Consider the following 22779-nt stretch of genomic DNA (forward strand, 5'->3'; position numbering starts at 1 on the left):
GGGGCCTCATTGTGGGGCGTGAGATACCAAGAGCAAGATCTTAAAATAGTTCCTTTAAACTGTGTAAATAAAGATGTTTAATGAAAGTATTTTTGATGATTTTTGCATATCATTTTAAAGGCAGGAGGGCTGCTTGGTGAAGCAGTCGGTTGTTCTGCTGCCTTGCAGACAGAAGGTTCTCGGTTTGAATCCCAGCCTGGGGACTCAGTACGGAGTTTGCATGTTCTCCCTGCATGTGATGTGTGGGTCCAGTTCTTACTTCCACACTCCTATATTATGCGATGGATGGATGAATGATTAGTGAAACAGTCGTTGATGGTTGACTTCTTATCACCACTAATCACTGATGTGTGTGTTCTTCAGTTTGCTAAAGGCTCACACCATGGGTCAAAAACTAAACTTTTGTAAATACAGCTGGATACAAAAAAGATCTTAGTTACTATGCATCGGTTTTTCAGTTATAAATCTTAAAATAAAAACATAAACCTGGTTTCTTATCAGTGTTAATACATTAGAGATGCAAAAGAAAGTCTCCATGCAGCAGTGATCACCGCCACAAACATTTATCAATAGCTCAACTTTACAATTAATTCCTGATCAGTTTGATGCTGGAATTGGTGTCCAGTTTGGACTAAAACTTTATTCATGTGATTAATAATAAATGATGCAGATTTTCATCCTTTTCTTGGTTAACAGAACATCCTGTGTGAAATCTGGGAGCAGATGTGAACTAGAAACATTACAAACAGCTTTGAGCTCAGGTCGTATGAAGGTGATCTGGGACGTTTGGTTGGCTGTTTCGGTCTGGATCTGCCGTAAATCTGGGGTGATGAGGGGTCAGAGCTGATGACGGATGTTCCCTCTGTTCTGTTTCACTTTCTGTTCTCACGCTTTAAAACAACGGAGCTTTTGTTCAAAGCCCGACAGGTTTCAGTTCTTTAATGACCTAATGAATCCAATCTGCATTATTTTATATAATCCGACTAATAAAACGTACTGTCCCATGCACAGTGAGCAATATCCTGGCATGGGCGCCTCCACAGCCATATAGCTTTAGCAGTCGCTGGCAGGAGAGCCTGCCGCTTTATTGGCTTCCCTGACCTGGAAGAAGTCCAACCAGAGTCTGCTGTAATTTCCCTGCCACCTGTGTGCCGCCTGCCGCTGCAGCCTGCGTCCAGCATGGAGGCAGAGGAAACGCTGAATGCATTTAATGACGTGCTGCTGAACGCAGGCAGCGGCATGACGTCAGTTCCCGCCATGGAGGACGGCCGTCCTGTTCTCACTGCGGCCGGTTTCTGACCTGCTGTTGGATGATTTGACCGTCTTGTTTGGCGACTTCAGCTCTGTGGCATCTTGGCAGGCAAGAAACATGACATTTTAGGACATGAAGAACAAATATTCTGACATTTTCCAGTGTTTATGCAGACATTTACTCTTTATTGTTCAACGTAAACAGAGACTGTCTCCTAATCCTAATCAGGACAGTTACAGCATATTTCCAGATTAGAGATATTTGAACATTTTAATCCAGACAACTTTTCTACTTCAGATATCTTGAGTTAATATGACACGTGGAGTAATTATTCTAGTCAAAATGTCCCAGATTTAATTAGCATTTGGAAATTTCAATGAAAAATGTTCCATTTTCATTTTGCTAGTGGGTCGACGGCAGAAGTTCTGATCAGTACCAAACAAACAAACTGCAGAAATTTAATCATCCACGAAAAATCAAAATGTACCTGAGTCTAGTCCAGGGGTGGGCAGCTCCAGGCCTGGAGGGCCGGATTCCTGCTACTTTTAGATGTGTCTCTACTTCAACACACCTGAGTCAGATACTGAGGTCGTTAGCAGAACCTGATGCAGTGAGGAGGAGATTCAGCTGCTGGATCCAGGTGTGTTGGACCAGGGAGACGTTAAGAGCTGCAGGACTCCAGACCTCCAGGACCAGGACTGCCCACCCCTGGCCTAGTCAAAGCTCTGAAATGTAATTACACATAGTCAGACAAAACCGATTTTATGTTAAAACGACTTGCCATAGCGGTGGGCAGAAAGTAGCAGTCAGTGTTCCAACTAATCTGAAGAAGCCTCTGACTGAAGACACTGCTGGGTAAACACCTGATGTAGAGGATGATGACTTTTATCAGGAACCAGAACCTGAACAGAACCAGAACCTGAACAGAACCTGAACAGAACCTGAACAGAACCAGAACCTGAACAGAACCTGAACAGAACCAGAACCTGAACAGAACCTGAACAGAACCTGAACAGAACCAGCCTTCTTTCTCAGTTTGTTTTGCTCTTCCTGTGATTTCTTGGGTCTTTATTCTGTTTTTTTAAACAGTTTTAATAATTAATCTGTGATCAGTGAAGTTTTCATGTTTTCTAATCTGATTATTCTTGGACGGCTAATGCTGCGTTTCGCTAACCGTCTGTAAACGGGTCGGCAGGCCAGAACCAGAACCAGAACCTGTGGCTGGACTCTTCCACACTGGAAGCTGCTCTGTAAATCTTTCCATTGCACCGGCGGCTCAGGCTGTGTGTCTTTTCCTCGGCGTTTTGCTGCGTCAGTTTTGTGCTGCAGTCCAACAGGTTCAGGGTAAAAATGCTGCTTCCTGCTGTTCACACACTTTCTGTCCGTTCCTCATTTTTACTGGGAAAGAGCCGCAGATGGATATTTTTATATTTTCAGCTGAGAGGATCCAGAGTTGATTTAGTAAAAGTTACAAAAAAAGAAGTAAAATTAAATACTATTGAACTAACCAATAATTTACCAAAAAATAAACATGTTGAAGCCAAGTAGACGTCTACTGTCCCTACAGGCATAAAAACACATACATTTATATGTAAATATGCATATAGACTCACATCGGCTACCTAACAGTATTAACTTTAATAATTTTACATTTTAAGGCTCTTTCAAAGCTCATAATTTGAGATCATTAAATTTATTCCACAGTTTCTCTCTGATAACTGAAACGCATCTGGATTTTACTTTTCTTTCTTTTTTAAATGTTCAGATATTAACAAACTGTGAATTATTTCCTGTTTCTTAGCTGTAATAATTTCTGAATCCCCAAAGGAAACTTTTGTTCAGTGTTTTATACATTATTTCCAGTATAACATTAAAGTAATGTTAAAGCATTAAATAAAAAGTATTATATCAGTTGTTTTATTTGCATTTCTCCAGATTTGTGAGGAATATGACAAATAGTGAAAAACCAGAGAGGAGAATATAATATGCAAACCTTCTGCATTTATTAAATCTTTTATTTTAAGCATTGTTCCAATAGTTTCTGCCATTTTAACTCTAATATATATAATATGAGGCTTCTAACTAAGTTGATACCTAATATTTTGTCTCATAAACTCTGCTGGTTCTCCTCTGACATCTTCTTCACCTTTGACCTCAGGAACCTCTCATCATTTAAAAGCAGGCTGTTCAACATTCAACATGAGCTAAGAAACACATTTCTTCAGTTATTGTTGAATGAAACATAAAACAGGAGCGTCCATATTTTTGTCACACTTGTTCCTCTGAACAATGAAATCGTTCTATTTCTCTGAGCGTCGCCATAAATCCGTACATATGAAGGAGATTTGTGGGCGGCCATGTGAGGGTCGGCAGCGCTGCTGCAATTAGCTGCTGATTTTACAGCATCTGGGACTGATGATCTGCAGAAAGCACCGTCAGCGCCGATGCAACAACTGGATCCAGACAAACAATCTGATAATCCAGAATATCTGAGCTTCACCACACACTTCTAACAATCCGTTAAAGTTAAACCTGAGAGTGGAGGACGTTTCTCTGATTCAAACAAGAAAGTCTTTGACACAAAAATGTAAATTATTTCAGTTTATTTTAATTCAGTGTTTCCAAAAGGTGGGGTCAGGGCCTCGCAGAGGGACGTGAAACTCACCTCCATACACACTGTAATAATAAAGAAGATTGGTTGCAGTATTTCTGATCATTTCCATACTGACTTTGAGTCCAACCAGCAACACAAGTCTGTCCCCTGTATTGGTACATCATGTTAATCTTTGTAAAAGTACCTAAATGTATCTATAGAGCTAAAGCAATTTAATACAAAAGCACTTTCACACTTTATGTCTTTTGCATCAAATATCCAGATGTTAGCTAGATTAAATTATGGCTAAGCTAGTTGAGGATGCATCAACATTCTCTCGTTTTTTTTTTAAAACAAATGAAATTAAATAACATATTCCTCAAATTTTTACTCTGAAAAATTTACCAGTGTTCTTTTTGTTTTCTTTATATTTTAAGCAAATATTGATATAACTACCCAGATTGCACACAACGTTAACTCAACGTTGAATTATAGTTAGAATCGTTGATTTTTGGTTGAAGTCGATTTTTGGTTGGATGGTTGTTTGGATCAACCATCCAATCAAACCGTTGAAACTGTGTCATTGACTCAATGTTGTTTTGTGGTTGAAATCTAATGAATGCCGATGTCTGCTCAACGTCTCCTCCCCTCCTCCTTGGGCTCTGAATGAAAAAACTTTAATTTTAGGTGAGGGTTTTTCATTTTCACATGTTATTTTGTTTAAGATTTTTTTGCCTTAGTGGCCTTTATTTGATAGTTAATTGAGAGGAAGGTGGGTAATGAGAGAGGGGGGAGTGTGACAAAGTGGTTCAGTTTATGTTCACCACTTGTCCCTTATATTTTATCATTCACTTATTTTTATAGTTGGTTATAATAATTAATGTAAACATTGCAATTTTGCTTTACTTACTATCCCGGGTTTGTTTGTGTTAGCATTATGTTGCAGGATCTATCTATGTTTAGGTTGGTTATTATTTCTGGATTGTGGGTTGAATTTGTTTCAAGGTGTATTTATTTTTTCTTTGTACTCACCATCATTTGCCCTTGTAGATCTGCAGGAGTGTGGGAGGGGCCGACCCAGTACTTCCTGATTAAGTGGCTGGATGATGTCATTGATTACCTTATTGGGTTCTACCAATTAGAGGGTTTTTCTTTTGTGTATTGCTTTGTTTGTTTTTCTTTAAAAATAATCTTTTGGAGTTATTTTGGATCATGTGACTTATTTTGCAGATAATTTCATTAGGTAGGAGTTTGTCAATTGATTTGTAGTTTTGGTGTTTCTTTGTTTAGAATTTGTTTGTTTGACCTGTTCCTTGGTGGCTGTGTCCAATTAAGCACAGGTGTGGTGCCAAATGTGTATAAAACCAGTGAGTTTTTGAATGCTGGGGGAGAAGTCTGAGAAAGGACTGAATAAAAAGTATAACTGGAAGAAACTGAAACCGTGGCTGGTCCTGATTTTCTGCTCACTTCTGACCCTTGAGCCTAACCTACTTTACAGGGAGGACATGCAGTGAAGGTTGGGAATTGAACCTGTGGCAGCTGCATCGAGGACTAAGGCCTCTGTATGTGTGTTGTGCTTAACCCCTGCACCACCACAGCACCACCCCTTTTAGGTGAGGGTTAATCACGTTTTAACTTAAGCACTATGTGTTGACACCAGTTGTGATTCCGTTCTGTACCCAGATTCAACATTGAATTAACATCTTTTGCCAACAAGCCAACAGCGAAGTGGCTGTGTGTTTGGGACATCCCACTCATGTAAATGGTGGGGGTGGACCGCTCCACTCCTTGTAGTAAGTTGTAGATGTTTTTGTGTCAATATATCACACACAAATGACTTTTTATGAACAAGTAATAAAATGTACAGAAATGAATCTTCACCCACTATCCTTTACAAAGGTTAATTTAGAATGTAATACCCCCCACTCACTAATAAAATGCTCTGACCCAGAGCTCTGATGAGGAGGAGAGGAGGGGAAGGGGTGTGGCAAAAGAGCTGACATTGATTCAACATTGATCAGTCGTTGATCAGACATTAGCATTTCATTCATTAGATTTCAACCACAAAACAACATTGACTCAATGACACAGTTTCAACATTGGTTACTTGGCTGGAGGTGGATGGTTGTTTGATGGTTGATCAACCGTCAGTTGTTGACCTCAACCAAAAATCAACCATTCTGACTATAATTCAACGTTTATTTACTGTTGTGTGCAATCTGGGCAGTTTGTTGCAGCCCTCATCACCTCCTCATCTCCCCCTACTCCCTCCCAAACCTCCCCCACCCAGCCGCTCCTCCCAACCTTCTCCTCTTTACCCCCTCTCATTCCTTCTTCCCTCCCCCTCCTTGAGCTCTGGGTCAGAACATTTTATTACTAGGTGGGGGTTAATCATGTTTCAAATTAAGCACTACATGTTGAGAACAGTGGGTTGTGATTCCTTTCTGTACATTTTCTTACTTGTCTGTAAATATTATTACTGACTGCATAATGTGTTGACACAAAAACATCTACAAGTCTGTACTAGGAGTTGTACAGTCCACCTCCCCAATTTTACACTTGTGGTTTGTCCCAACCAAAAAGCCACTTTGCTGCTGGCTTGTTTGCTACCAGCTTCTGAATTGAATTCTCCTCTGAGCACTTTTATGGTAAGTTTTTCAATATTACTTTGATCTTAAATGTGTTTATTGAAAAATAAGGGCATTGTTTTGTGCCCATAGTAATCCTGGTTATTTTGGGGCAAAACTGATATTTTTAATAATTGAGGTCATGTCTCCTTTTGTATTATTTTCATCCTACCCACCACTCCAGGCCTAAGTATGAAATCCTGTGAGATTTTGTGGGATTTGAGTTTTTAAAATAGGGCGGGGCCTATTGTTTGGTCTGGGAGAGCATGTGGTGGACAAGGAAGTGTAAGGCTGGCTGGTCCAGGTGGGCTTTAAATTGTTGTGATTGTAATCACTTGTTGTTAATAGTGATGGGCAAATGAAGCCTCATGAAGCAATGAACCTTTCCAGCCCTTTGCTTTGCAAAAAGGTTTGTTACTTGATGCTTCATTCATTGCTCTATAGTGACATCTGCTGGTGAAACTGTAACAGTCTTGTCGCTCAGTTGGATCATACTTCCAAAAATTACTAAATGCAATATTGTCACAAAGTTTTCATCAAACTCATGTTTAGTAACAGGATAATCAATGAAACCATATTTAATTGTCATATGTTTTAATTATTACAATTATTTGTAACCAATCTAATCCTGGTTTATTTGAACGTTAGTGGTTGTGTCGGGTTTTCTTATGTCATAGATGGATTTGACAATAAAGACAATTGATGTTTTAATGTCTTGAGAGTGCAGTGTCTGTTGGGGCGTTCACTTTTTCTTGGATTTCTAATTGGCTCTGATCCCTCATATTTGGCGACATGTTGAATTTTAGTTCTGCAACAAGTTTAAATCTGTTTCTGCTGTGCAAGACTGATATATCTTTGCTAATCAGACTACAAATAATAGTGGAACTTTGCAGAAGGTGAGAAATTGGGAGGTGGAGGGTTAATTATTGTTATCTAAGAAGAATTTTAATGTGAGGATAATCTCATATTCTCAGATGTCAGATTTTCCTCTTGCTGGCTCCATTTCAGACAATCAAGTTTATTTGTGTAGCAGGTTTCAGCAACAATGCAGTTCAAAGAGATTTACATCATAAAATCACAATATAGTTATTAAAAAACAACAGGCACATGCAGGGGGGGGGGGGGGCTTGAGCACCTGCCCTTTTTGCTCCTTGCCCCAAAATGCCCTTTTGGTCAATTTTTCTTTTTTTTTTTTTTTTTTTGGTATTATTTCCTAAGCCCTCTTCTGACACATAACATGTACTAAAATTATTAGTTTTTGTTGTTGGTTTTTTTGTACAACATAATAAGCCCTCCGGTCACCTTGCTACCTTTGACCTTTTGCCTGTGACCCAGTTGCCTCTCGCAGTGAGATAAGGCGGCTAACTGGAGCTGAACGTAGCGAACATTCAGATCACAGATCAGTTTTTGGTGAATTAAAACGTTTTTGGTGAATAAAGTGGAGCAGACCTGCTGCTTGTCAGATGACGGAAAACGTTGAAGTCTCGTTTCTGCTTCAGCGGTTTAAGCAGAGAGGTAATGAGATACAACAGACACTGACAGGCCTCTGTCTGCCTTTCTCTGAAGAACTACTGAGGAGAGGAGACAGCCAGGTGAGGAGAAACTGTTCTGATCTATCATTCAGTGTTTTTATCATACAGACATCAGGCTGTTGTTGTTGTGCTATTAGCTAGCTGCTAGCTAACGACTTTGCTGGCAAAGCTAGATAAATAAAATCTTCTTCCCTGTATCGTTAATGATATCAGTCATTCTTCAGTATTGATTATGCAATAGGGGAACATCGCCCGTCCAGAACCGATCATCTCCATAATGGATTTATGTCTAATTTCCTTTGCTGCATAAAGTACATGGCATTTATTCTGGCGTTAGGTAAATGTACCTTGAAGGAGAATAGCACTTAAATAAAAGTCCAACAAGGATATTCATTTAGAATTAAAAATAACTCACCTGAATTACCATGATAGATAAAATGTATGTAATAAAAGTCATTAATGAAGGGAAAAAACTCAACCAGACTTTAAGTTTAGGGTCTGGTTCTCAGAGTATGGAGTTAATTTATTTCCCCAATTATTCAATAAAAAAATAAACTCAGTTAAGTAAAATAAAATTGTAATCAAAACTTTTGGAATTGTAATGATTTCTTTTTTAAAAACTAAAAGTTTTGTTTAAAAAAATGTTTTTTATTAAATAACTCATTTTTGTCTCGTGAACTTAAAAAGTTATTTTCCAAACAAACTTTTATTTGCACACATCAGAAATCTTTTCATGTGAGAATCACAAGCAAAACTTTGAGTCACAAACAAAAACTTAGAATATCAAGAAAAGATTTCTGACGAGCTCAAATAAGTTTGTTTTGCAAAAAAAATTCACTTCATGAGACAAAAATGTGTGATTTTAATTTTAAAACAAGTTTTTAAGCTAAACTCAGCAGCTTTTCTCATGGTGACATGCATTAATAATTACATTTTTGCTTCTTTTTCTTTTTTCTGCAGTTCCACCTTAAAGTTTGATGCAGCTCTGCTTTCCTGAATGGACCATCTTCATCTCCACTGCAGCAACCAGGCAGCTCTGTTTTATAGATTACAGTCACTAAAAGGCTGCATTGGGCCTTGTTTATATCTTTAATAGTGTAATTCTGTAAAGACAAAATATGTAAATCAGAGCTAAACCACCAGCTCTGATTTACATATCTCGCTAAATTGCAGGTTTGAATATTTCAAAACTTTCCTATAACAAAATAGACCTGCAGAAAGAAATTACTAATAAAATATCTTACATATCCATAGTTGTATGATCTATATAGGGACTTTCCTTAGCTTTGATTGTATATCTCACAATTTTGTAATTTATCATTGTTTATTAAACTCTGAAAGCTGAGAGGCTTTGTTCATATTCTGACCTAGAAGGTTAGATGGGCCCTTTTTTTTGAGCACCTGCCCCTTTAGTGGCCTCTGCACGGGCCTGAGAAACAACATAATCTACAATTGAGAAAACCAGTAACAAACATTTTGATGAGTGCCATGAATACACATCGAATATGTTGGTCAATGTTCATTTTATTTGGCCACTGAAGACAAATATCATCGTCTGATGTGTGACCAAATGGACAACAACCCATGAAGCAGCATGGCTCATCGCGCTTTTATTTTGAAAACCGACACGCAAAATGAAGCAGTCACGTAACCCATGCAATGCGAGGCCTTGTTTGTTGCCAGTCACGTGGTTTTCAGCAAGACGACACAAGCATAGACATAATATAAGAGTAGACCCCGCATTGGCCGCTCCGGCGCAGGAAACACGGCGGCCATCTTGGAGCGGTCGTCCCTCCTACTGTGCTCAACCAAAACAGCAGAAGATGCCTCAGCACTGAGGGATATTGTTGTTCGGATCGATGGATTATTGATGTGAGGGCTCCACAGACAACATTTCACAAGTAAGATGGACATATTATTGTGTATATATTGTGATTAGAATATTACTTTACTGTATTTATGTCCACCGGCGAGATGCCAGCTAATATTAGCTACAGTGCTTGGTGTAATACGGGTTCAGCCGTATTACACCAAGCACTGAGATTCCGTAAATCTAAAAAAATAATTATTTTCTAACATTGACTTAGATTATCTGACACAAGGGCCTATATTAGAAATGAAACAATATAACACATATTATTAAACTTATGTGTTATAACATTCACCGGCAAAGTTTACACAGGTGGTAAAGACTATTATTTATATTCTTTCACTCTGTCAAAAGTAAGATACATCCCAAATCTCCCGTTTTTGTTTTGAAAGTTTCCTAAAGACACGATGTGAGGAAGAAGAGGGAGAAATCTATAAAGAGAGACGAATTCACTGCAGCACGGATGAATTGGACTCGTCGGCTGAAAAACATAAGCATATATATATATATATATATATATATATATATATATATATATATATATATATATATATAAAATTCACTATTAATCATTATTTGTGTCATTATCAGTCTTTATTTATTAGTGTTTGTATAGTTATATAAATATATATTGATATTACTAAATAATTTATTAAACTATGAACGGCTGTGTGCTTTGTAATATGCTCTTCATACATCGATACCAGAATATTCCATTCCTATTTTATTGTTATAGCCACTAAGCATATTTAAATATGATGAACTATGTATTAAAAACATACTTAAAAAATACAATTGTTTATAAATGTTGCTTTGATAGATGTTTGAATATGATTTCCAGTAACAAAAAGTGTGTTATGATTGATTAAATGCGCTGATACGTCATTGTGCTGCTAAACACATAACGCTGAGTGGAGTGGTGGACCGCTCCAAGATGGCCGCCCTAAATCTCGTCAGCGACTATAGGCGAGAGCGGTCCATGAGGGTCTATCCTTATATTATGTCTATGGACACAAGCCTCGAAGCGGGGCTTCATCGGCCACGCCCCCTTTTTACTCGGTACAAGCCAGAAGCCTGGATTCAGGAGGCCCATCACTAGTTTTTAACTTTTTATTATGACGTTCTTATATGAGCCTCTGTTCCAGAACAGCTGAGTTAGATGACTGCATGACCGTCTGCAGCCATCAAGAAGTGCAGAAGGTTGTTAATCATCCACAGATTCAATCCAGGTGAGGCAGAAAGGAAACACTGAACTAAACCTGCTAATGACTGATTCAGTCTGTTGATTCTTGGGTTGGTAACTGGTTAAATTGAACTGGACTATTGTTACTTGTGCTGGATCTTTATCAGCATATAGACACTTTTTAAGATTAAACCAGCTATTTGATGGAAGTTTATTCTGTAAAAATTATAATTTTTCCAACTACACTATAAATCACCTTTTGTTCGATTTATTTGTCTCTGGTGTGTTAAATAAACCTGATCCTCCCTGAGTTTTATTGTTAGGTTTTCTGATAAACAGCCCTTATTTTAAATATTGATTTAATATCAATATCATAAATCCTACACTATACTGCAGCTTGATGGGTAAATGCAGTTGTATATGTAAACATTAAGATAAATATTAATGAGAGATTAAGATATTAATTTAACAGTGAGTGTACATGGGGAACTATATGGTTTGTATTTGTTCTCAGACCTGTAACCAGTACAGTGTTTAATCTTTCATTGTGTTTCAGAACTTTTCAAATGTTTATCATATTTCTAACCGGCACCTTCCTCACTTTTATTTTTGTGTTTTTCAGTCGTTGCTCTGCAGTTTGACCCAAAGCTGACTGACTGCAGTGAAACTGTCGAAGTGGCTTCATTATGCGCCAGAATGAGAGGAAGACATCACAAGGACTCAAAATGACGCCAACCAGAGTCAAACTGGGGTTACTGCAACTTGTCCTGTTTCCCTGGTTCATACAGTACAAAGCTGAACCTCATGGACTCTGTTCTTCTGTGGACAACATACTGTTGTTTTGACAGTCAAAAAGGAATCAAATATGTTTAAAGATCTGTCCCTCTTTTCTATATCAAACCCATGTTGTCATTTTTAACCTTTTGCACAGTTTACCCATCATCTGCCAATAATATAGTGTGTTTAACTCCAGTGAAGAAACTTTTAGTAGCATGTCATGATGTAGACCTATCAGACCTAAAAATGTACATAAATCCTGAGCTTTCATTCAATATAAAATCAACCCAAATCTGCATGTACATCCACATTCAGATGATGGTTGAATCAACGTTGATATAATGTCAGTTATGGTTGAAACCCTAACGTTGATTCAACATACAAGTGACCGACCACTTTCAACGTTGATTCAATGTTTCTGGCTGACATTGATTCAATGTTGTTTCAATCATTCTGTGCTCTCTGGGTAGGCTAACTTGCTAAACTAGCATACCAGAACTGGTAACTGACAGAGGTCACAGGTCAACAGTTAAGCTACTTGCATAATCCTAGCCATCAAATCTGATTAATTAATATCCAGCAGCTAAATACCAGACACATTTCAGCTTTATGAAATGTTAGCTAGGTTACCTTAAGCTAGCTAAGCTAATGGAACCTTTGCATTACTCCATTTGGACCTAATCTGTGTAAAGGTATTTATTTACTAGAGAAGAAGTGATTCTGCTTCAACAGGAGCATCTTCTTATGATTATATCTATGTAGGCCTTACCAAGATTTAAAAAATCTAAACTTTTTATGCCGAGGAAACAGTTTTGAACTAATATTAGCTGTGTTAGTTAGCTTACTTACCATGATTCCATTCACTTCTAGAGAATCCTGCAGTTTTGTAGTTTTTCTCAGACAAACGTGATTCGATGTGCAAATTGTTCTTCAGACTGGATGTTTTTCAGAACGCCACATGGACAGCCGGGCTGCCATGCATTAGACGCGTGTGAAGGCAAACCATGCTGCTCTGATCCCAAATCCAGTTGGATGTCATTTAGGTTCTGCTCAAGCCAAACTCTACAATTAGAGGGAAAAGATTTTGCTTCATCTGTCTCTTTTAGTCTTGAGATGTAGTGCTGGGCCTTGGGATGGTAGTAACATCACATATGGAAGACATCATGCTGTTACAGAGCAGCTTCTCTCACCAGGCACTAATAACAGTGTGGCTATGAGTTTAATAAAAAGGAATGGAACGAATTATGGCCCCATCCTAGTCAGGGCCATCATGTACTGCAGCACATTAGCTTGGCCTCAGCAGCCAGCCCAGACCAGCACAGACAGGGAGGGGAACTGGGTTCAGAGCTGCGGTTCTGCAGAGGAACACACAGAGAGATCCGGAGCCTGTGGGAAGCCAGACCCAGCTGCGTCTGATGCGTAGTGACGAGACGGTAACAGCAGTCTGGCAGGGGTTAAACTGAGACTGAAAAATGGTAAAGAGAAATCAACATACTGACGAGTCAAAACGGAGACAGAGATCCCGAACCTGCAGAGACGATTAGAGACCAGATCCAACTCTGCATTGTTCTTCAGTTTGCTTCAACCCGACTCCAGTCCGTTTGTCTATAAAGTCCAGTCCGGTTGGTGAGGTGTGAACGCTAATCGACCTCTGACCTCTGGTCCTCCAAACCTCGGTCTGGTTCGGTTTGCATGTGAACGCCAGGCGGACCGGAGACCGCTCCAAAAGCTGGAAGTGGACTACTTCCTGCTTACTACAGCGCAGGGCATTCTGGGTAAATCCAACCTAAGCTAACAAGCTAGCCTAGCGCTAGCAGCAGAAATGGCTCCTGGTCTTTAGCCTAAAGAGAAATCCTCCAACACTAAAATCTGACGCCTCCATCTTGTTTCCATCTGGTGAAGAAGGAAGTTGCTCTCAGTGTCTTCAGAGGTTTTTGTGTCGTTTCCTTCAGTGGTTCTTGGTGCAGCGCCCCCACAGGCCAGGAGGGGAACAGGTTGGTTTGACTCAGAACCACAGCAGCTGGAGGTGGAGCAGATGGTGGAGTTCTGGTTCCAGGAGAACTGGATCAGCCGGACCATCAGGAGGAAAACACCTTTAATCTGTTTCTCCAGTTTTAACCATCAGATCCCTCCATTTTTTCATTCTAGTTTATTGCAAATTTTCCTAAAAAAGGTAAAAAACCAAACTCCTGCTCCCTCAGTCTGACGTCATGTCATCGTCTGCGTTATATAAACATAAAAACAGAGTTTAAGTTCTTTCAGTTATTATAATGTTTGCGTGTCCAATCTGTCTGCCTGTTTTTTCTCATCTTTTTTCTTCTATTGTAGATTTTGTAAGCGGTTTTATTTAGGAGAATATCACAAAATTCCTCACAAATATTTTGAAAGCGGCTCCACAACAGATCTCTGGAGGGATTGCTTCATGTATCTCAAACTTACATCCAACTGGTTTTATTTTGAAACTTTATGAATTTCCCAAGGAGATTAGCTGCAAACTTCCTTTAAAAAATCTGTTTTTGATTAAAAATCAGGAGAAGCGCTCACAAATCCCCTGGATGTGCTTTTTATTAAATCAATAAACCAACTCAGTGTCTGCTTCAGCCTCGCTCAGCGTGGCTTACCGTTTCATTTATGACCATAACAACAAAAATGCATGACCACTAGAAACGTCCCCAGCTGGTAAAGTCTGAAGTTTTATAAATCTATGATTTAATGAAAATAAAATATTTTAACCCAGCCTAACAAACTCGATGTGAGTTCAGTCTAATAATTCCAGCAGTAATTTTAAGGGCTTATCTTGTTTTACTGCAGGTCAGCTGGTCTGATTCATTATTAATAAATTCATATTTAACACATTAAATATGTTTTTTATTCTTCAGGAATAAAAAACATCCACAGCAAATGAAGGCAAAATGGAGTCGGTACGTTTTTCCTTCCTGGGTGGAAGGAAAAACCGGTTCCGACCCGGTTCTGACCTGCCATCAGATTAGACGGATGACATCAGTTTTTAAGTCTGGTCTCACACTCCCAGCTGGATTTAGATCTGCACTTTGACTAGGCCATTCTTCCCGACCTCTGGACCCTGAATGTCAGAAGGTGTTGATAAAATCATAAACTGTCTGCAGTCGATGATTCCTTCTTAGAATTAATCTTTTCACGCTGATCAATCTGTCCAGGATTTTGCGAATGTTTTAATGATTTATTCTGATCAGATTTAGACATTAAATGGTTCCTGTGAACTGGACGGAGATGCGGTGTGATGTGATTTTCTCCCTGCTGTGATAAACAGGAAGTAGAACATGAACATGGACCAGAGACCATAGACATAATATAAGAGTAGACCCCGCATTGGCCGCTCCAGTGCAGGAAATACGGCGGCCATCTTGGAGCGGTATATCCTCCTACTTTGCTCAACCAAAACAGCAGAAGATGCCTCAGCACTGAGGGACATTGTTGTTCTGGTCGATGGATTATTGATGTGAGGGCTCCACAGACAACATTTCACAAGTAAGATGGACATATTATTGTGTATATATTGTGATTAGAATATTACTTTACTGTATTTATGTCCACCGAGATACCAGCTAATATTAGCTACAGTGCTTGGTGTAATACGGGTTCAGCCCCGCTATGAAGGCTAACTGAGATTCTGTTAATCTAAAGAAATTAATTATTCTCTAACATTGACTTAGATTATCTGACACAAGGGCCTATATTAGAAATGAAACAATATAACACATATTATAAAACTTATATTATGTGTTATAACATTCACCGGCAAAGTTTACACAGGTGGTAAAGACTATTATTTATATTCTTTCACTCTGTCAAAGTAAGATACATCCTAAATCTTCCGTTTTTGTTTTGAAAGTTTCCTAAAGACACGATGTGAGGAGCATATTTAAATATGATGAACTATGTATTAAAAACATACTTAAATAATACAATTCTTTATAAATGTAGCTTTGATAGATGTTTGAATATGGTTTACAGTAACAAAAAGTGTGTTATGATCGATTAAATCCGCTGATACGTCATTGTGCTGCTAAACACATAACGCTGAGTGGAGTGGAGTACCGCTCCAAGATGGCCGCCCTAAATCTCATCAGCGACAATAGGCAGAGCGGTGCATGAGGGCAGTGGCGCAACTGCACATTATTCAGGTGGATGCGAAAAGATAAATCGCCCCCCCCCCAGGGAAGGAACTTCAGGGTGAAGGACCAACGCTCAACACCCCCATGTTTCTGTCTCATATTTGTGTGACATTAAAAGGAACTTTAGTTTTTCCACTGAAAGCTCTGGTTTGCATAGTAAATGCCATGTGAGTGAAGTTTTATGGATGATGCTCTGATGTCCCATTCTCCTGAAGGCAGCACAGAGCTGCACCACCAGAACTACGGTTCTATCCATGTTTTAATGCTGCAGAGCTCAGTCGGTTTGCAAATAGTCCAAAGTTTAAACTGGCATGTTGAACATCTTTTATCTGGTCATTTTGTGGAATATTTAACAACTAGAAAATGGCACAAAATAAGAATATTTCTACCACTCTGATTGGCTGCTGTTAGGCCTACTGATTTTAACTTGAATGTTCATTGCATTTTTCATAGACGCCTGTGAGTGAAAATAATTTCTATTCCCATGGTTTTTTTGTTCTCTGGGAAATTATTTTTGATGATAAATACAGAAACAAGCATAAAAATCACAACATCTGCAATAGTGATAGTAACATTAATAATAAAATAATAGTCAGTGCAAAGTATCCTGCAGATTCTTTGGTGGGGGCGGTGAGGGACCTGGATAAGGGCTGGGGGGCGCTGGCCCAAAAAGGTTGAGAAACACTGGTCTATCCTTATATTATGTCTATGCCAGAGACCATAGCAGTTCTTCTTCCCCTCCAGGTTTGAACATAGACATTTTTCAAAGTGTGGTTCCTTTGGTAAGGCGCAGCGCCACCAGTGGACAGGAGGGTTCACTACATCAGAATTTATTCAGCTAACAGTTAGCTAACCTTTCCATGTTTCATTAATTATTTTCCTGAAAAGCCAAAAACCAAATCAAGCGAAAAACTTTTTTTTGTAAAATTGAAAAAGTTTTTTGAATTTTTCCACCTTTTTTAATGCGACACTTCAAAATACACAGAAAAAACATTGATGGAAACACGATTTATGTCAGTTTGGACTTGGGTAATGGACAGTGAATGAAGGAGTTATTCGGTCCTGATGAATTCAGCGACCCGTCCGGTCAACAGCATGACGTTTTAAATAATCCTAAGAATAACTGCAGGTTCTGGTGTGTAAGGAGGATTTGTTACTTGTTTATAAATCATATTGAGTCCATTCATATCTGAACTGCAGTCATAATATTAAGATCCTGCTGAGTCTGTCATTGATTTCCTGCAGTCCTGCTGCTGCAAACCCAGATGATATAAACTGGAAAAATATACATTCATGTTATGAAAAGATCAATTAACTCTGGGCTATGTCTGCATACACGGCCGCTCTCCACACACACATCCTGACACAAAATCAAACACATCTGCTAAACATCGCAGTAATTGCAGCTCCATCAATACCATATTACCTGCTCCTTTCGCTGCCTATTGATCCTGGCGGCTGCGGCTGTTCATGCGCTGCATTTAATGCGCTCTATTAGCTGTTCCAAGTGTCGGGCCTGACGATGCATCACAGCTGAGCTGAAGGGTGGAGCAGCGCAGCGCCCATCAATCTCTGGCCGCCAAGTGGCTCCGTCTCAGAGGACACGTCCTGGAGCCTGAGCTGCCCTGCAGGACGCTCACTGACAGGACAACCAGCTAACTAACTAACTGAACTCGGTGTGAAGCAGCAGTTATTAAAAGCAAAGAAAGATGAAAAATATGCTGAATATGTTTTATTTTTGCTGTCAGTTTAAACTCTTCTCCCTTTGTCTTTTTGTCTCTTCAGGGTTTGGAGTGTTTCTGCGTCTGCAGAATCTAATGCCTGAACATCCGCGGCTGAAGTGTCTCCGTTTCCTCCTGAGTGCGACTTGCTTCTTATTGACCATTAACCTTTGACCTCTGAGGAAAGCGCTGGGTTATTAAACGAAGAGACTCTCAGTTCCCTGCAGGAAAATCTGATTTTGTTCTCCTCTCTGCTTCTGAAGCAGGAATTAAGTAAGTCCGGCTCTCAGGGAACAGGTGTCATGCAGAGAAACGGATGGCCTGTCGCGCATCGCTCTAAACTCGCATATTGATGAGAAAATGGACCGAAATACGGCCAAAGATGAAACTTTTAAAGATGTTTGTATCACACTTGTTCTCTGGGCTCAGGGAATAAGTCTCATATCAGCAGGACAATAGACAGGGGATGCAGATATTAGCAGGCTCAGAAATGAAAATGCATCCCTCCTGTGTTAATAGGCTGGACAGCTAATGGTGATATTAAACCTTCTACGTAACGGGCCTCTGTTTTCTCATAAGCTATTATGGCGTTAAAAGAAAAAACGGTGAATTACAAACCATGAGTGGAGAAAATGTTCACCAGACGCTGACCGTAAAACATTGGACTCGTGTGTCATTAAAGGTGTCAAACTGTAGTTATTTCAATTCACTGTTTAGGCCTGACATGGTAAGGAAACATGATAATGTTACAAATATCCTTAAAAGTTTCACTTCGGTCATATTTCAGTCTGTTTTCTCATCACTATGCGAGTTTAGAGCGATGCGCGACAGGCCAGGTTTCTCTGCTGACTCCATCCTCACGAGTTCTGCAGAAACTTTCTGCTCTACAAAAACCATGGAGGGGATGTCGTTTCTTTCCTCCCTGAGGTCTAAACAAGTCATTCCTCATAAAGAACTGATTTCTTTTTGAGAAAGATTATTTAACTGATTATTGATTAAGTTACTGATCCAAGTTATTATGTAAATCCTTAAACAGATGAACACACAGGAAGTGGAGCCTGACAGGCGATGGGCTCCCTGCAGACGTTCCCCGTCTCCTCTGTGGGAAAACCCCGGTGACCCGAGGAGCCCAGAGACTCCGAGTCCAGCCTGCTGCTGCGTGGGACGGAGCCCAGTTTAGATTTTAGAGCAAAGAGGAATGAGGCCTGATGGGAGCACCGTTTCACAGCACAAATCTGACTTATTCATCAAGTTATTCATTTATAAATGTCACCGTTTCAAACCAAATATTTAGATCAAATGCAAATTCACTTGCTTGAAGTATTTCCGTTTGGTCCACCGCTTCCTGTGAAAACAGGAACCAAATAAAAACGCATCGAATCGTTTTTCTAAACATCGTTGAAATCATATTTTACGTGAACCTTAATGTGACTCAAACCGAACGGTACCAGAGTTCACCGTTCTTTCCCCGGTTGGGCCAGCTGTTGGCTTCAGGCTCCAGAACCAGAACACCCAGGGTGTCCAACCTGTGGTTCTGGGGCCGTTTGTGTCCCCAGAAATAATTTTATTCGCCTCCTAATCTTAAGTCAAGAATGGTACAAATTTGGCCAACAAAACAATTGATGACCCCAAAACTGTAACCTGTCAGTTTGTCTTGTAATGAGGCGAAAACCTGAAGCCTTTTATGTTTCCGGGTCAGTCTGGACTTCTTGTTTCTATTATCAGAACTGTGTGGTTCCATTTCACAAACTTAAAGTCCACTTTAAGGGTAAAGGTCATCTGCAGATGCCTAATTTAGGGTCACCCTGATTAAATGATCCCCTCGGTATATTTCTTAAACTTCATCAAGTTAAGAAGTTATCAGTAATAATACATTGAATTAAATTCTGATATTTAAAATCTGTTTTTTCCAAGATTTTTTTCCTTTCCTGAATAATTTTTTCACAGCAAAAAATGAAATATCCTTGGATCGAAAGCAGAGCAGAAACTTCACCCAGCTGGATCTGGAGAACATATGTTTGAATCGATCCTCGGTTATATTTATTAAACTGTCATCACCAGGGCATGAGGATGAATTATTGTGAAATGTGAGATCCCGGACATTCATCCTGGGAATTAGTAATCAGGTTTGGCACATTGTCCTCGCTGCAGCCTTGATCTGCTAATTAGAGAGGAAACGTAGGTGCAAATCCGTTCTGATTTGCTGCCAGGAGCTCTGAAGTCTGGCTGCAGATGAGGATGTTGGTCTGGCGTCAGCACAAGCAGCTGGGACGTTACAGAGATATACGAGACATCTGAAGGAATCATTTTTAAATATTTAAGGTCTGATTCCCTTTTAAGATCACCCTGTTCTTGTTAGCGAGCTAGCGGCTCGCCTTCCTCTGGAAAATCTGGGTCACTTCTGTCTCATGTTCAGAAACGGCTCATTTAAAAAGCGTCCAGATTTCCTACGGTCCCTGAAGTAAACCAGCTTTATGCCGTTTCATTAGACAGAAACATGTTCACAGAAATTTCAGGCTGAGCGATGAACCCAGTTTGTCTGACTCCTCCACTTCCCCACTCCTTCAGGTCAAAGGTCAACAGATGACCACTCTATCTGCACCAGGAGACCCAGGACAGCAGTTGTTTAATCACAGCTGTTCTCCAGGTTGGAGCAGAGGATTCTGGAAAATGGAGGGGTCAGATGAACAGAAGTGACCCCTGGAAGTGAATGCACTTTGAACTGTAACCCCAGAGCTGGGTGGAAGCCCACAGAGGGTTCTGTGAACTGGATCAGAACTGGGACCAGTTGCTGGAGTCCCTTCAGAAATGAAGTGGACCCAGATGGGGGAGGCGGACTGAGCGCGCTCAGAGCGGCTCTGCTGCTGGATTATTACTGAAAACAGAAACATGCTCTTCATGGATGGTGTTTCCTTCTTTGGAACAGAAAAAAAAAGGTCATTTGAAAATGAATAGAGGACATTTGGTGACAGAAACTGTAAAACATCTATAATGATTCATAACTTTCAACATTTCTCACAAATTAACATCTGGAAAGTGTGGATTTGTGTTATGATGCATTTATAATATTTATAGTGGAGACTTTAATTTACTCCCTCTTTTGATTTTTTATTTTATTTGTTTTTTTTAGATAATATTTCCCACAAATCTGAACAGGAAGTGGTCGGCGCCATCTTGGTGGTCCAGCAAAGAGGAACGATGGGAGAATATAAAGAAAATGTCTGCTGTGGGGATGGACCCGTAAGAGACGGAAACCAGTCAGACGGTGTGAACGAGCTGCCTCTGATCTCCTACTGTGACATAGTTCACTGCTCAGTGAACAGGAAGAGTTTATCCAGCACGGAGGAGCTTCACAGCCTGAAATCCTTACAGTCACAGTTTAAACGGATTTCTAGAGGACGTACGAACTCTTCGAGTCAAAAACGAGGTTCTGCTGACTGGAGAGTGAGTACATGAGGTAACAAACACCCTGTTAGCTAGCAGATACATTAGCTAAGCTAACGCTGCTAGTTCGGCAGCAAGTACTGCAGTAAATATCACTGATGTTTATCTTAGTATTACACAGGCGGATAGAGTATTGAAAAACTGTAATTGATTAATAGTTATATTATTGATAAGTTAATTAGGAACGAGGCGAGAACTAGTTCTAAACTTGTGGCTTGTTTATTGTTGTCATAGCAACTGTTAGGCTACAAACACACTGCAGGCCTTAATGCTCATGTCCGAGTTTTTGTGAAAACGAATTTGTGTGTGGTCGTTCCGCATGCGCAGTAGAGCCCGCAGTGACGTCACACGCAGAGAGCATCATGTGTTTGTGGAAGTAACATGGATGCCAGAGTGACCGTATCCATATACCTATCAAGATGGCTGTCAGCTACAAAGTTTTCGTCATGTGAAAACTATTCAGTTCTATATTATCTTGATTTTATTTCTTCTGAAATTAATTTAAAGCTTAAATTAATGACTATATACAGAAATATGAACGTGACAGAAGCACCAGTCTGACACTATAATCTGAAAAAGATTGAGGTCCATGTCCAGTGCTCAGACCAATCGTTTATCAGGTGAAAATAAAATTTTACACATAGACGCTGGTGACCCCTGCTTGACCTCAGCGTTAAATCAAAGCAACACGCTGCCGACCAGCACCAGCTATAAACTAAACGGACTCGCATCGATCCCTGCATGCCGCCTGCACATCGCAATATCAGTGGAGCAGGACGGCGCTGCTGCATGCCTGTGTGTGATCAGGTGTGTGTGTGTGTGTGTGTGTGTGTGTGCGTGTGTGTGTGTGTGTGTGTGTGTGATTCCTGGCCAGAGTGCTCAGTTGTTTATGGCGGCCTGGTTCACAGGTCAACTGAGAGGTCAGAGATGAATTAAACGCTGACACATCAGAACTTCCAGTCTTATGTCAACTTCACGTCTGACCAGCGGCGTAAATTTCACCTCCCGACCAGCTAAAATATTTCCTGTGTTAGTGAGGACAAACTGCAGCTCGGACGAAGAAAGATGGCGGTTATCAGTATTACTGTGTTTGATAATAAATGCTAATAAATGTTAGCTCCATTGCTGCAGGCTTGATCTTGGTGGCTCCTAAACCGTCAGCAGATCCTTTAGCTAACAGTTTCAGTCTGTGAGGCAGACACCCTGCAGACTGTTTGATGAGGCTTTAAGCTGTAACCAACCCCTAGATCTACCTTTTCTTTGCAGATAAGCTCTAAATATGACATTTAGGGTTCAATCTTTAAGTTTCTCTGCACATTAGGACATTTTCATATGCATTTCTTCAGTTCTGCATTATTTTGCCTAAAACACAAATCTGGTCTGCCGTTGTGGTTTGGGCTGACATGATGCTGGTTCTCCGCAGGTTCTGAACCTGGTTCTGGTTCTGCTGGAGGTTTCTTCCAGTTTAAGGGAAGTTTTTCCTTCCCACTGTTGCCCCCTGCTGGTCAGGAGGAGTGACGCTGCCTAACGACTCATTTCTGCTGGGTTTCCGTAGATACAAACATTTCAAACTAATTTGAATAATAACCTGAACTTAATGCCTGGATTGATAGCTGGGATTAATTT

This window comes from Poecilia mexicana, unplaced genomic scaffold (genome assembly GCF_051168715.1).
Source record: "Poecilia mexicana isolate PSO_F unplaced genomic scaffold, ASM5116871v1 scaffold_19, whole genome shotgun sequence".
Classification (NCBI taxonomy): domain Eukaryota; kingdom Metazoa; phylum Chordata; class Actinopteri; order Cyprinodontiformes; family Poeciliidae; genus Poecilia; species Poecilia mexicana.